The sequence below is a fragment of the Tupaia chinensis genome, unplaced genomic scaffold, assembly GCF_000334495.1.
Source record: "Tupaia chinensis unplaced genomic scaffold, TupChi_1.0 Scaffold000575_1, whole genome shotgun sequence".
Lineage (NCBI taxonomy): Eukaryota > Metazoa > Chordata > Mammalia > Scandentia > Tupaiidae > Tupaia > Tupaia belangeri.
This window is the reverse complement of record NW_006160089.1, coordinates 2,088,833-2,102,853: the sequence shown is the minus strand read 5'-3', so window position 1 is coordinate 2,102,853 and position 14,021 is coordinate 2,088,833. Positions and strand designations below refer to the sequence as shown.

The 14,021-nt window shown below is 54.2% G+C and overlaps 1 long non-coding RNA gene across 1 annotated transcript; it reads right to left on the bottom strand.

The window, feature by feature from the left end:
• Window positions 1-10,140: 10,140 nt before the first annotated feature.
• Window positions 10,141-12,152, bottom strand: LOC102492622 (uncharacterized). The gene is made up of 3 exons (XR_335954.3): window positions 11,956-12,152; window positions 10,473-10,590; window positions 10,141-10,297 (listed from the first exon to the last, which is right to left on the bottom strand). It is a non-coding gene; the product is annotated as an uncharacterized LOC102492622 (long non-coding RNA).
• Between the last annotated feature and the right edge of the window lie 1,869 nt (window positions 12,153-14,021).

The following is a 14,021-nucleotide window of genomic DNA, read 5'->3' as shown; positions in this document are numbered from 1 at the left end:
GTCCTCTCCCCGAACACCAGCGCCGTGGCCGTGCGTGCTCCTGCGGGGACACCGGGCCGCGACCTCAATTTCCCCAGCAGCCTGCCTGGTCTCGTTTCCGACGGCCTTTGGCTCAGCGGTGGGCCCCGTCCCGAGCTTTGGGGTGCCTCCCCATCTCGAGAAGGAAGAAATGGGGGTCCTAGTTCTCTGCGGGGGGGGGGGCAACTCCCAACCTCCCACGAGAGAACCCAACGATGTGACTGGCCGATTCCACAGTTGTAACCTTGTGCCCTGTCTCTGGAGTCCACCAGAGCCTCTGCCCCCTCCCGTCCTAGGCCCTGGCCCACACTCACGTCGCTGTGGGGGTCTCTGCAGGGAGGCCTCTCCTTGGCTCACCCAGAATGGGCCAGGCATTCGTGGAGCAAGGACCCCATCTGTGGGCCCCAGTGCCAGGTGGCCAAACCGCTGTGCACAGGACCCTTGGGCCTGCCACCAGCTCAGCGTCTGCCCGGGGAACACACACACCCCATCAGCAGTCTCCACCACTTCACCGGGGGCCATTGGGGCTGGAGGGCGACAGGAGAGAAGGCAGGGGAGAGCCTTTGTGGGCATCCGACCCTGCTGGGGGCGGCAGAGTTAAGGGCACTGGGCTTGGAGTGTCTGGGGCCCGGATGGGGCTGAACCCTGCCGTGCTGTTTCCTCATCTGTGCGGTGGACAGGAGAGACGCTTTCAGCCCCAGGCTGGTGCTCTGCAGGTGAACCGAAGGCCTTCGCCCTTCCTTTGTGTTTTGGGTGGGCGCAGCTTGGACCACAGGTTGGCTAAGTGGAGGAGGGGGGCCGCCTGGGGTCCTGCGGCCCAAGGGTTCCATAACTTACCTGGGGAATTGGAGGTGGTCCCAGAGAGACTTGGGATCTGAGAAAGAAGAGGACAGGTGGAGGCTGGGACAGATGTGCCCCTTCCCTCATGCGTGCAGTTATTGAAGGCCTACTGTGTGCTCTGCTGTGCAATGGAAGCTGCAGGCTCTGTATCTGTGATCTCCGGCAGGTTACTTGACCGCCTGGAGCCTGATGCGTGAACATGACAGGTGTGGACTTAGTGGGTGCTTTTCTGAGTCCACCCCAGGGGCTTATCTTGTGTAGCCTGCAGTGTCCTCACATCCTGCGGTGGGATGGCCACTTGGAGCCCGCTAGCTTTGAGTGCCCTTGGCTTCCTCCCGTGCACCCGCCTCCCAGAAGCACAGGTACCAGGAGGCAGAGGAGGCAGAGGGGGCGGCGGTGCCAGGGGCCCATTCTGGATCCAGCACAGGCAGGCGTGGCCAGGAGGGACTGAGGAAGAAAAAAGAATGAAAACAAACAGCAGCTCAGGGTCCTGCCCTGTTACCCTCTCTGACTTCTGCAGGCCCTTTGGTTCCCAGACCCCACTGGGCTAGGTGCCATCCAGTGGGCTGGGAGCCCAGAGTGGGTGGTCCGCCCACTGGGGATGACATTTACTTGCACAAAGGGATGGTCTCCAGGAGCCTCTTCTGTAACCCTGGAGAGCTGTAGGGAGGGGGGGCACTGGCCAGCAAAGGGTGCAAACAGTACCCAGAGTCCTTGCAGGGAGAAGGGAGAACTCAGGGCCACGTGGGCTCCCTGGTGCTCTCCGGGGTTCCCAGCTTGGCATTCAAGGCTCTGCCTTCTCAGGTCCCTGCTCATCTGCCCCACGGCTCCCCCACATGGCCCTTTTTCCCTGCTTCCCAAACTGCATCCACTTGCACTTTCCCGGGCGGCGTCCTCTCACCTTGCCATCCGACTTTCCTGCCTGGACTGCCCCCCAGTCTGCAGCAACCTCTTCCAGATCAGTTTGCATCACTGCATCACCCCGCACGAATGGCGGCTCTGCCGCTGCCGGTGCTGTATTCAGCTGTGTACTCTAGTCAAGGGTGGTTTGGGGGTTACGCTGGCAACCTTGGTGTGTGGGCAACTCTGCTCCAGCGCTAGGCGTGCACGAATGGGTCTCAGAACACGCATGTCCCACCGGCTGGCCTCATGCCACCTGGGCATCGGGAGGGAGCCATCACCGGCAATAATTCATACCCTTCCCCTTGTCCGGATGCAAGCCTGACTCAGGTTCACACTCTGGGCTCTGAAAGCACCGATTTGTGGTCACTTTTAACAACACCTTTATAATGACACCTGGGTCCAAGTGCCCCGCACCCCCCCAAGTGGGTGGGGCACTGTAGGTTCTGGTACAGGGCTGAGCCCCAAGCCCAGCAGCGCCTGACAAGGACTGTGGGTGCAGGCAGGGCTCCCTCCCTGGCCTGTTGGCCTGTTGGCCTGTTCGCCTGTTCTTGATGCCTCCAGCCCCTTGGGCACACCTTCCTTGCTCACCAAATGACTAGAGAGAGAGAGACCAAGTTTGGCCTCCACTGCACATCCCCCTTCCCGTTAGGGCCACTGCAGGAAACCCTATAGGCCAGTGGGTCCAGGGCAGGAGCCTCCCCTTCCCGCTGGCCCCTCTCTTGTTTCCAGTCCCGGGTCCTCACCTGCTTTGCCTGTGAAGTGTCTGCGAGGCTTGGTGGGGATGCGGCGGCTGCTGGCTCTGCGTCTCGCAGCGCTTTGGGGCCAGTGCGGGGCGGGGCCTGAGGCGGACTGGGAGACCCCGCCCCTGGGCCCCAGCCTCTGAAGTAGCGGACCCCGCCCTCGTGGGCAGGTGCCTGGCCCGCCAGGGACTGCCTCTGTGGGGATGGAAAGAGACCTTGAGCCCCTGCCCGGGGTCTGTTGTCACTTCTGCCCCAACACGGGTAAAGTCACCCTGTGAGCAGGGCCCCTGTGGGTCTTGGATCCACATAAACTTGGGCTTGCCGTTTCCGTCTGAGGCCACAGTGGCCAGGCGGGCGGAGTGCGCTCCCTGAGGGCGGGCGGCACCTCCTTTGCCCGCATGCACTCTAAGGAGTGCTGCAGTCCCAAGTCGGGAGGACTGTGCGCTTTCACGCCGGCTTGGTCGCCAGTGGCAGAACCCGGCCTTGAACCCAGTCTCCATCCAGGCCGTTCAGTCATAAGTAGGGAAGAGAGAGAGGCGCGGTTTAGAGGGAGTAGGGGAAGCCAGGGCTGCAGCGGGAGGCTGGGGGTGGGGGTGCAGAGGGCGGGTGCAGCCCCGACGGGGGACAGCCTTTCTGGGCTTCTTGGTTGAGAAGGAACTCGGTAACAGCGGGCAGGCTGAGAGGCAGACTCATGCTGACCCTGACCTGAGGCCCCTGAATTAGTTTCCAGGAGCCTCAGTTTCCCCATCTGTAACACGTGGGAGTCATAGAGCACACCCTTGCCAGGTCGCCCTGAGCTTTAAATGACTGACTTCACAGGAACAAAGCCGTGGCTTCCGTGTGATGGCTGGAACATAATTTAGATTCTTGTCCAAGCTTAATTTACTCTTCAAAACTAGCCTGCTGTCAACACTGCAGCTCCCCCCACACCCCTACCCCCACCCCGCTTTTCTAGCGTTTGTTTTGTTTTGTTCTAGGGTGCTCGGGGGTGTGAGAAATCACCCCCCGGGGGAATGGTCACACCACAATCTCTTCTCCTTCCTTTTTCTCTTGGGATTTCGGGCATGCATATACATGTGCCCAGCATGATTTTCAAGTTGCTGGGTCTGGGCCTTGAACCTCACAGTCATGTGAGACCCAGCCACCTTAGCCACCGTGCCAACAGCTCTACCATAGTTTCCCCAAACTTCTCTTTTTTTTGTAGTTTGCTATGGAGGGTGTGTGCTCACCAGAGAGAGACAGAGGGAGAGGCCACACGCCAGTCCGTTTTCCTCTGGGACCAGCAGTTGGAGTAGGATTTCGGGCAGGCATGCACATGGGCCTGTGCCGCTGGGTCCAGGACTTGAACTGCACCCTTGACCATGTGGGATCCAGCCGCCTTAACCTCTGCACCACCTGCTGGTGCTATTACGGTACAATCCACATAACATTAAACATATAATACCACCTTATGGTTGATTTTTGAACAGAGGAGAGGGATCAAAGCAGACGATCTTGAGCACAGCGTGGTATTCTTTCAGCTTGGCTCTGGGTTCGAGCATTTTCTCGGGAGGAGGCCCGAATGTGTGGCAGAGCTCTGAGCATTCCCCAGACTCCTGGGCCCCGGGACATGTACAGGTCTTGGGTCTCCTTGTGGGTGACCTGCCCACCCCTCCTGTCCCAGTCTCCAGAGCCAGCAAAGGGCTGGAAAGAAGCTGAAGACAGAACCCCTGCCCTGCCCGCCCTGGGTGGGCTCGCTCCCTTCGCCGCCTCATTCCAGGCAGTCTTGGGAGCCCAGTTCACACACGTGTAGACTGAGCCCAGAGAGCAGGCCGGCCTCCGCCACCACCATACAGGACGGAAGGTGGACTCCGCCCCCGTCTCGCGGCTCTGGCCCTGCTCTGGGTGGCTCTGCCAGCTTCTCTGAGAGCTCTTCTTGCCCCGTTGTCCTGTCTCTCTCTGTAGCCTGAGGAACGACCTTCCCATCTTGGCAAGGCCATGGCCCTGGAGATGGCAGAGGACATGCAGGGGGGCAGTCCCTGATCTGAACCTCGAGCGCTGGCATGGCTTGGGCCATGCCAGGCCTAATCTCTCCTCCCCAGAGCCTGCAGTGTCGGCTGGGGGGGGCGCCAGGCTTTACTGCCGCTGCCCTGACAGGCCTTGTCTCTGTAGCCAGGCGGGGGGCTGTGGGAGAGTGATAGTCGCGGGGGGCCTCAGTTCTTTGTCTAGGCGGATGGGTGCAGAACCTTGAGGGTGCCTGGGGACATTTCAGTCCTCAGTTCTGGGTCCTGGCCCTGCCTCAGCCTAGTGGCCCATAGGCAGGGCCGGGAATTTCAGGAGGAAGAGCTGGTAGCTGGAGGTTTCACTTCAGGGTACCACAGTCCCCGCGGAATTGAAGTCTCTTTCCTCCGTTTCCTCTTTCACAGAATTGTGGGGTGTTAGGACCAGCAGTTGGAGTAGTGACTATGTCACTGGACTCCCATGTAGTCGACCACGGTTTGAGTCTCGGACCCGGTGGCTTAAACTCACGCCAGGAGTGTGTACGTGCGTGCCCACGATCCCGAGAGGAGAGTGGAGGAGAAGAGATTGTGGTGTGGCCACTCAACACCCCGGGGAAGGGTGATTTCTCGGTTTCTGTCTCTCTTTCTCTCTCTGTCTTTCTGGTGAGCTCATATGCCCTATAGCAAAAACTTCTCCAAAAAATAATTGTGGTGTGCCAGCCTCTTCCTCTCGGGGACATAGCTGGTGGCTGTCAGAATGGGTGTTAGTATTGAGATCACTGTCGTATTTCTCAGAGGGGGACTGGCTCCTGCCCACACCCCTACCCACCTGGGCCCAGAGCAGCCAGGATGGGCCGAGAGCCCGCCTTCCACCCCCTTGCCTGCTGCAGCCCCTCCGGCTGAATGCTCTCTAGAATTTCTGCCCGTCCCTCCTCTGCTCAGAACCCTTCCTCAGCTCTCTGTGGCCTCCGAGAGAACGTCCAACTTCCTCTTGTGGCCAACAGAGCTGCCGCTGCCCTCTGGCCTCCCCCTCCCCATTTGGCCAGAGTGGACTTCTGTCCTCACCTCCGCCTTCGCGTGCTTGGTTCCCTCTGCCCAGAGATAGGCAGGGCGCCCCGCTGCGGGTCTTTTCTGGGCCATTTCCATTGCCCTTCGGATCTCAGCTTTGACTCTCTGGGATGCTCTCCCCGCACCCCTTCATTGCACTGGTTCAGGGACCCCAGACTCTGCTACAGGGTCAGGAAACCGTCTTCTGGCCCCGCCTCCCACCCCACACTCAGCCCAAGCTTGACAGAGTGAGCATTGTGTTTGTTGAAGGACTGAAGGAGCGAGCCCACAGCCCTAGGCACACCCAGACAGACACCCTGTGACTTTAAGGTTTTTGTGAGTGTGTTTGGAGGTTGGTGAGCCTAACGGGCCACAGGGCCTGATGCCCGCACCACCAATTATGACCACCAGAGGGCGAAGCAACCATCTGGTGCCAACCTGTCCTCAGCTAGTGAGAAAAGAAGCCCCGCCCATTCACTTCCACCTGTCCCCACCTCTCCAGGAGCTCCAATCAGCCTTGACCCACTCCCACCCCCATCCCAGGCCCCTCTCTGTCATCAACTAGTGTAGGGACTTGAATAAGGCCTGCCCGTGCTCTTGGCTTCATTTACCTGTGACAAGCCCAGCCTGGAGCCTGGCACACAGCAGGCGTTTGATAAATACCTGTTTGCATTAGGGAGAGGCCAAGAACCAGAGAAGGGACCTGACCGGTAGCCACAGAACACATCTGTGGCGCAGCCTGCCCTATGCATCTCCTCTCCAAACTTAAAATACTGTCACCATGGGGTCAGAGGTGGCATGGTGGTTAAGGTGCTAGGCTTTCACGTGACTGCCTGTGTTCAAGTCCCAGAACTGGCATCTTGCTTTCTCACTTTCTCTCTCTGGCTGAATTAAAAATGAATAATAATAACAAATAAAATTAAATAATTATTTTTAAAAATATATTGTCACCTCTACCTTCTGTGACTGCAAGTGGGCACAGGGCTTCTTTCTAGGTGATGAAAATGTTCCAAGCTTGATTGTAGTGATGGTTACACCCCTTGTGAAAATGTTAAAACCCAGAGCCTACTCAAGTCCTTTAAGCGGTATACGTACGGCATCTCGATAAAGCTGTTATTGTCACAAGCCAAACCAGACAGCAGCAGCTGGAGGAAGGAAGGCTCGCGGTGTCCTCATTCCCTCGTCTGTGACTTGGGACCCTGGAGCCTGGAAGGGCCGGAGGAGAGGAACCTGCCATGCCCAGGGTTGATAGCAGCACCGGCATGGCCACGGCTATAAAAACGGGTCTCTTACTCCAGAAGATAAGCAAATACTTGACCAAATAAAGAAGTGAGCGAACACATTACAATGCAAATATGGTGCAGTAAATGCAAAGAAAATGAAAACACAAAGTGAAAACTACATGGGGAAGATGCCTCTTCAGTTCATTCAGAGGGATTAATAGTATTCAGGGGCCAGCAGGTGGCGTGGAGGTTAAGGCGGATCCCACACGGCTGACTGAGTGGTCTGAGTCCTGGACCTGGAGGCTTGGAAATCACACTAGGCACGTATGTGTGCATGTCCCAAATCCCAAGGAGATTGAAGAAGAAGGGATTGTGGCATGGCCATCCCCCTCTGGCGTGTGTGTGTGATTTCTCACCTTCCCTCTCCCCATATCTATGGTGCACATGCTCTATACCAAGAACTAAACAAAAAGAAAAAAAAAATTTTTAAAAGTAATGTTAAAGTATAATTTTTGGAAACCAGCTGTTAGCATAATGGCTATGTTGCTGGATTCCCATGTAGTCAACCGCGGTTCGAGTCCCAGACCCAGTGGCTTAAACTCATGCCAGGTGCGTGTGTGTGCGTGCCCAAGATCCCGAGAGGAGAATGGAGGAGAAGGGATTGCGGCGTGCCCATCCCCCCTGGGGGGTGATTTCTCACTTTCTGTCTCTCTTGCTTTCTTTGTCTTTCTGGGGAGCGCACGCGCCCTGTAGCAAAAACCTCTCTAAAAAAAAAAAAAGTATCATTTTTGATACTAATTTGGTAAAAAACAGACAAGCCTTAAAATCATAAAACAGTGCTGGCACAGATGTAGTGAAATCAATATACTCAGGTACTGTTACACAGTATAATAGCATGGTCCTCCTGGAAATCAATAGAGTAACCTATTAAGAGCACCAAACATGTTCAAATCTTTGCCCCAGTTATTGGGTTATTGGAAAAGTCATGACATATTGTCTATGCAAAAATGCATCATGACTTTTCTGACAAACCAACAACTCTATTATATATAAAATACTTTGCATATGAAGATATTTATCAATTATTTGTAATATTGCAAAAACTAGAAGCTACCTAAATGTCCAATAAAGACATTGTGAATTATCCACTTGAAGAAATACTAACCACTAAACAAAGAATAATAGGGGCTGGCAGATGGCATGGTGGTTGAGGCACTGGACTCCTACATGGCCAACCACGGTTCAAATCCTGGATCTGGCAGCTTGCTTTCTCACTTTCTCCCTCTCTCTCTCTCATCAAATTAAAAAGTAACAATAATAATAAATAAAAATTTAAGAAATAATAAAAACAACAGCAATAAGGAAACTGCAGATGGCATAACAATAAAAGAAAAAAGTAGGAAACAAAATCGTGTGTGGCATAATTGCAACTATGTACAAGTCTGTGTGCTCTGTGGCCGATACCATTAGTGACCGGCTCAGCATTTATTTTCACCTCTCTCAGTGCACTGTTCTCTCTCGCTTTCTCAGCCTCTCTGCAGTTATAGGTAGTCATGTTACTACTGAGATGTAAACCAAAGTCTTCTGAGAGAATCTTGCAAAATGTTTGCTTTTCTGGTAAAAGAGCTTGTGGGACCAGCAGTTAGCGTAATGGCTATGTCGCTGGACTCCCATGTAGTCAACTGTGGTTCAAGTCCTGGACCCAGAGGCTTAAACTCACGCCGGGCACGCCGGGCACGTATGCGCGTATGCTCAAGATCTGAGAGGAGAATGGAGGAGAAGGGATTGCAGCGTGGCCATCTTCCCTGGGGGGCGGGGGAGTGATTTCTTGCTTTCCGTCTCTGTCTTTCTCTTTCTGACGAGTGCATGCGTCCTATAGGGAAAAAAAGAGCTTGTCATAGCTTTTACTATCTCTTCCCCCTATCTTCCTTCTGCCTTGAATGCATGTAAGATGCCTGGAGCTGCAGTAGCCTTCCTGTGGCCATGAGGCATCAAGCATGTCAAAAAGCAACCTATCAGTACATTGAGCTCCATAGAGATAGCACCGGAGCAAGTGAGAGCCGGAGGGGCACTGGGCCACTGCCTCAGTGGAGGAAAAAAATCACTAAACTTGGGCAAAGGAGATCCTAAGAAGCTGAGAGGCAAAAGGTCATCATACGGATTCTTTGTGTAAACTGGCCAGGAGGTGCACAGAAGAAGCACCCAGATGCTTCAGTCAACTTCTCAGGGTTTTCTAAGTGCTCAGAGAGGTGGAAGACCATGTCTGCTAAAGAGAAAGGAAAGTTTGGAAACCAGCAGTTAGCATAATGGTTATGTCGCTGGACTCCCATGTAGTCGACCGCAGTTCGTGTCCCGGACCCGGTGGCTTAAAACTCACGCCGGGCGTGTGTGCGTGCGTGCCCAAGATCCCGAGAAGAGAATGGAGGAGAAGGGATTGCGGCGTGACCATCCCCCCTGGGGGGTGATTTCTCGCTTTCTGTCTCTATGTGTCTCTCTTGTCTGTCTGGTGAGCGCATGTGCCCTATAGCAAAAAAAATCTCTCAAAAAAAAAAAAAAAGAGAAAGGAAAGTTTGAAGACATGGCAAAGGTGGACAAGGCCCGTTATGAAAGAGAAATGTAAACCTATATCCTTCCTAAAAGGGAAACAGAAAAGAAGTTTGAGGACCCCAGTGCACCGAGGAGACCCCCTTCGGCCTTTTTCTTGTTCTGTTCTGAATATTGCCCCAAAAGCAAAGGGGAGCAGCCTGGCCTCTCCCTTGGTGATGTCACAGAGAAACTGGAGAGTGTGGAAACGGCTGCAGGTGCTGGGCAGCCTGCGGAGAGACAGCTGCTAAGCTGAAGGAGAGAGAATATGGAAAGGTGTTGCTGCGTCCCGAGCCGAGCCAAGGGAAGCCTGGTGCAGCAAAAAGGGACTTGTCAAGGCCAGGCAGAGCAAGGAAGAGACAGAGGAGGACGACGACAGGGTGAAGACGAGGAAGATGGTGAATAAGTTGGTTCTAGTGCAGTTTTGTTTTTAAATAAGAATCATTTTATTTATCTTTATTTATTTATTTTAATGTGACTAGAGTGGGACAGAGTGGGAGAGGGAGTGAGTGACGGAAAGTGAGAAAGCAAGCTGCTGGATCCGGGACTCGAGCTGCAGTCAGCCATGTGGGAGTCCAGTGCCCTTAACCACCACGCCACCTGCCAGGCCCTGGTTCTAGTACAGGTTTTTCCCTGTCTATAAAGCATTTAACCTCCCTATACACGATTTCTCCTTTTACAGAATAAAACTGAAATGTAAGGCTGTGTAGCTTGTCTTCGAACCGTACAGTGACTCTTCTTGTCTAGTTAATGCACTACGAGTGTGTGCTGAGATGGCCCTGTCCTGGTGGCATTAGCCACCCACCTCGCCTGGTACGTACGGGGCTGTAAGCTGGCACAGAAGTTTAAAGCAGCTTCCGGTGCACGGCCCAGATTGGTCGTATATGGGGCTGGTAGTTCCTTATCTTCCATTGTCTCTGGTGCAGCTTCTATGAAATAATTGTTCTGTTAACTGACAACCACTCTGTAATTGAAAAAAAGTTGCAGCTGTTTTGTTGATATTCTGAATGCTTCTAAGTATTAATAAAAACATTTAAAAAATGGAAACCAAACTTTCTGTGCAGGTAGCAGGCCCGCGAGCATGGCGAGTGTCCCTAAAACCCGCCGGACCTTCTGTGAGAAGCGGGGCAAGCACGAACCTCACAAAGGGACACAGCACAGGACGGGCAAGGATTCTCCGTGTGCTCCGTGTGCTCAGGGACAGCGGCGTTCTGACAGGGAGCAGAGTGGCCGTGGCGGACAGACTAAGCCTGTTTTCTGGAAAAAGGCAAAAACGACAAAGAAGCTAGTGCTGAGGCCTGAACGTGTGGAGCCCAGTGCAGGTCTGAGAGGACGCTGGCCAGTAAGAGATGTGAGCATTGTGAACTGGGAGGGGAGAAGGGGAGGAAGGGCCCAGGACCCGGTTCTAGGCCTCGTCTTTTCTATTATGAAGACGACAAAATCTTGAGGTGAATGTTCACCTCATTTGATTACAGTTGGTCTTTTTGTGAGAGAATAAAATAATCAATAAAATCCCCCTTTGGGGAAATTTGAAAAAGAAAAGATGCATGAAAAGAGGAACAGCAAACAAAGAATGATGCAAAGACGCCCCAAGGAGCAGCACCTGCTGGACAGAGAAGGACAGTCCTGAGCTCAAGTACTCTCCAACATGGTTAAGCAAAACTGAAAAGAGAAAAAATCTGGAGGTGAATGTTCACCTCATTTGATTACAGTTGGTCTATTTGTGAGGGAATAAAGCAATCAATAAAATTCCCCTTTTTGGGGAAAAAAAAGTAAAACAAAAAGCAACCCATCAAGGGTGGTCTAAGAAGATTGAAAAATGTTGGGTCAGACCAGCACATGGCCTGGGCGTTAAAACAGCTGCTTGTTGGGACCAGCAGGTGGCGTGGTGGTTAAAATGCTGGACACTCCCACATGGCTCAACCACGGTTAGAGTCCCGGGCCTGGTGGCTTGCTTTCTCACTTTTCCTCTTTCTCTCTCTACCTAGCTCTCTCTCTCTCTGGTCAAATTAAAAAAGAAGAAGGAGAAGGAGAAGAAGAAGGAGGAGGAGGAGAAGAGGGAGGAGGGAGGAAGGGGAGGAAGAAGAAGCAAAGAAGAAAAAAGACAGCTGCTCACATGGCTGACCATGAAGGTCAAGTCCCAGACCTGAGGTTTGAAAACCATGCCAGGGGGCCGGCAGGTGGCATGGTGGTTAAGGGCTCTGGACTCCCACATGGCTGACTGCACTTCGAGTCCCAGACCTGGCAGCTTGCTTTCTCACTTTCTCTCTCTCTCTCTCTGGTCAACCAATAAATAAGTAAATAAATAAATAAAGTTAAAATACGATAATTCTTTGAAAAAAATAAAAATAAAAACATGCCGGGCATATGTGCATGTGTGCCCAAAGTCCTGAAAGGAGGGAGGAGTGGAGTGAAAGGGATTGCAGCGTGACCGTGCCCCATGGGGAATGCTTCCTCCAATTTCCTTCTCTTGCTCTCTGTCCCTCCAGTGACTGTTGGTACCTCCAGCAAATTAAAGAAAAAAAAGAAGAGAGACATGAGGCCTATGACATCACCGAGTTCCACGGTATGTGACCACCTACTGCAGGACCTTTTGGCATGGGGGAGTCAGCCTCCACTTACCTAACGCCCTGCTGCCGTTGCCTGGAGCCAGACTTCCAAATGCAGCGGGGGGACTGGACAAAGGGGGCTTCGAATCCCATGTCTCCCAATCTTGCTGTCGGTTCTGGCAAGCCACCTCCTCTTTGTGAATCTCTATTTCCCACCTTTGTTTTTTTATTTCTAAAATTTTGCCAGAGGGTCCATGTGCTCGCTGGAGAGAGAGAAACAGAGAAAGAGGAAGTGAGAACGGACAGGCACGCCACAGTCCCGTCTCCACTTCTCCTCTTGGAACTCGGCCCGCAGGTACACGGGCCCAGTGTGCTCCTCCATCTACCAGGCCCCGGGCTCTACATGTGCGGTTGGCCGTGGGATCCAGCGCCTTAACCACCACGCCACCTACTGGCCATGGTTCCCTTGGCTTTGAGATGGAGCGTCATGATACTCCATCTTAGACGTTAAAAAATAAAGTTTATTTATTTGTTTCATGAGAGACAGAGATAGAGGGAGGGGGGAGAGAGACGCCCTGAACAGTGCCTCACACCTGACCCTCCGTGCAGCCGCCCCGGACAGCCAGGGTCAAGGGCTCAGTGAGCCTGGATCATACGGGTCTACCTGGGAATCGACCCCAGTTTTCCACGTGGCTCCTGGCGTGCCAGAACACCGTACTACTACTGTGCCTCTGCGTGCTGCGCTGAGCCCTCTTGGACTTGTTTTCTTTTCTTAATTAATGAATAAATTTTAAAATTTATTATTATTTTATTTTAGAGAGATTTTGCCATTGGGCACATGTGCTAGCCAGAGACGCACACAGAGAGAGAAAAAGTGAGAAATCAGCCCTCGCGGGGACGGCCATAACTGCAATCCCCTCTCTTCCATTCTCCTCCTGGGATTTTGGGCACTCATGCACATGTGCCTGGAGTGCGTTTCAAGCCACCAGGTCTGGGACTCAGACTGTGGCTGTCCACGTGTGATTCCAGCACCTCAATCACTCCCACCTGCGGCCCCCATTGTTATTTTTCTTTTTAAGTTTGTATAGGGCACTTGTGCTCACCAGAGAGAGAGAGAGAGAGAGAGAGAGAGAACAAGCAAGCCACCAGGTCCGAGACTTGAACCACAGTGGGCCATGCGGGCGCCCAGTGCCTCAGCCTCCGTCACTGCAGGCCCTCTTGGACTTCCTAAAGGTGGAAAGGCATGAGAGTTGGGGATGTGCTTTGTGAGCAGCGCGGTGGTCCCCAGGTCTGCTCTCCACGGAGCGCCAGCTACAGCAGGCCAGGGATTCGCTCGGTGTGCGCGGAGGGAGCTGGGCGTGCTTTCTCGCTGTCTTCGGCCCCAAGGCTGCCCTGGTCTCTCCGTCCGTCCGGGCCGCACCTGGCAGCCGGAGGCCGGGCGAGGCTGGCGGTAGGTGGAGCTCGCAGCCCACGCAGACGCCGGGGGGCGCCTCACCTGGCCCTGGCAGGCGGCGGGCACTGGGGAGGCGCCCAGACGCGCCGTGACTCGTGACTCGCGGTACAAATAATCAGGGAAGGACAGCTGCTTCCTCGTCAGCAGCCCAGAGGGAAATAAAGCTCACGTCCCCTGCAGCGAAAACCTGCTCTCTGGGTCCCCTGGCTCCTGCCACCAACTGCTCCACGTCGGCTGCCAATCCAATTTGAAGGCCCGCAGCCCCCAGAGAGGGCTTGTTTTAACTTCATCAGGCGGAAGGAAGGCGAGGGGCGGCGCCGCGGGTTGGGGTCCAGGCTGCCGAGGGGTCCTGGGGCGTCCCCGCTTCCAGTGTCTGGCCTTCGGGTCCCCTCCTCCTACTGGGGTTCAGCAATTGACCAAGTCATAGAACCAAGGCTTGGCGAGCACCGTTCGGTGCTCCCTGACATGGACGGGCAGAGGCAGGGCTCCTCCCGCTCAGCCTCCTTCCCCGCGCTTGGCCACACGCCCTCCTCCTGGGCACTTCCGGGCTGGAGGCCCCACCTGCCACCCTTTCACGTCCCCATACCTCGGCGTGCCCTGCCTTTCCTCTGCCTGCAGATGCCTGCAAAGTCTAGAGGGTTCTGAGTCATGCTTTGAGGTCGGCCTGGTCTCGCGACCACTTCCCC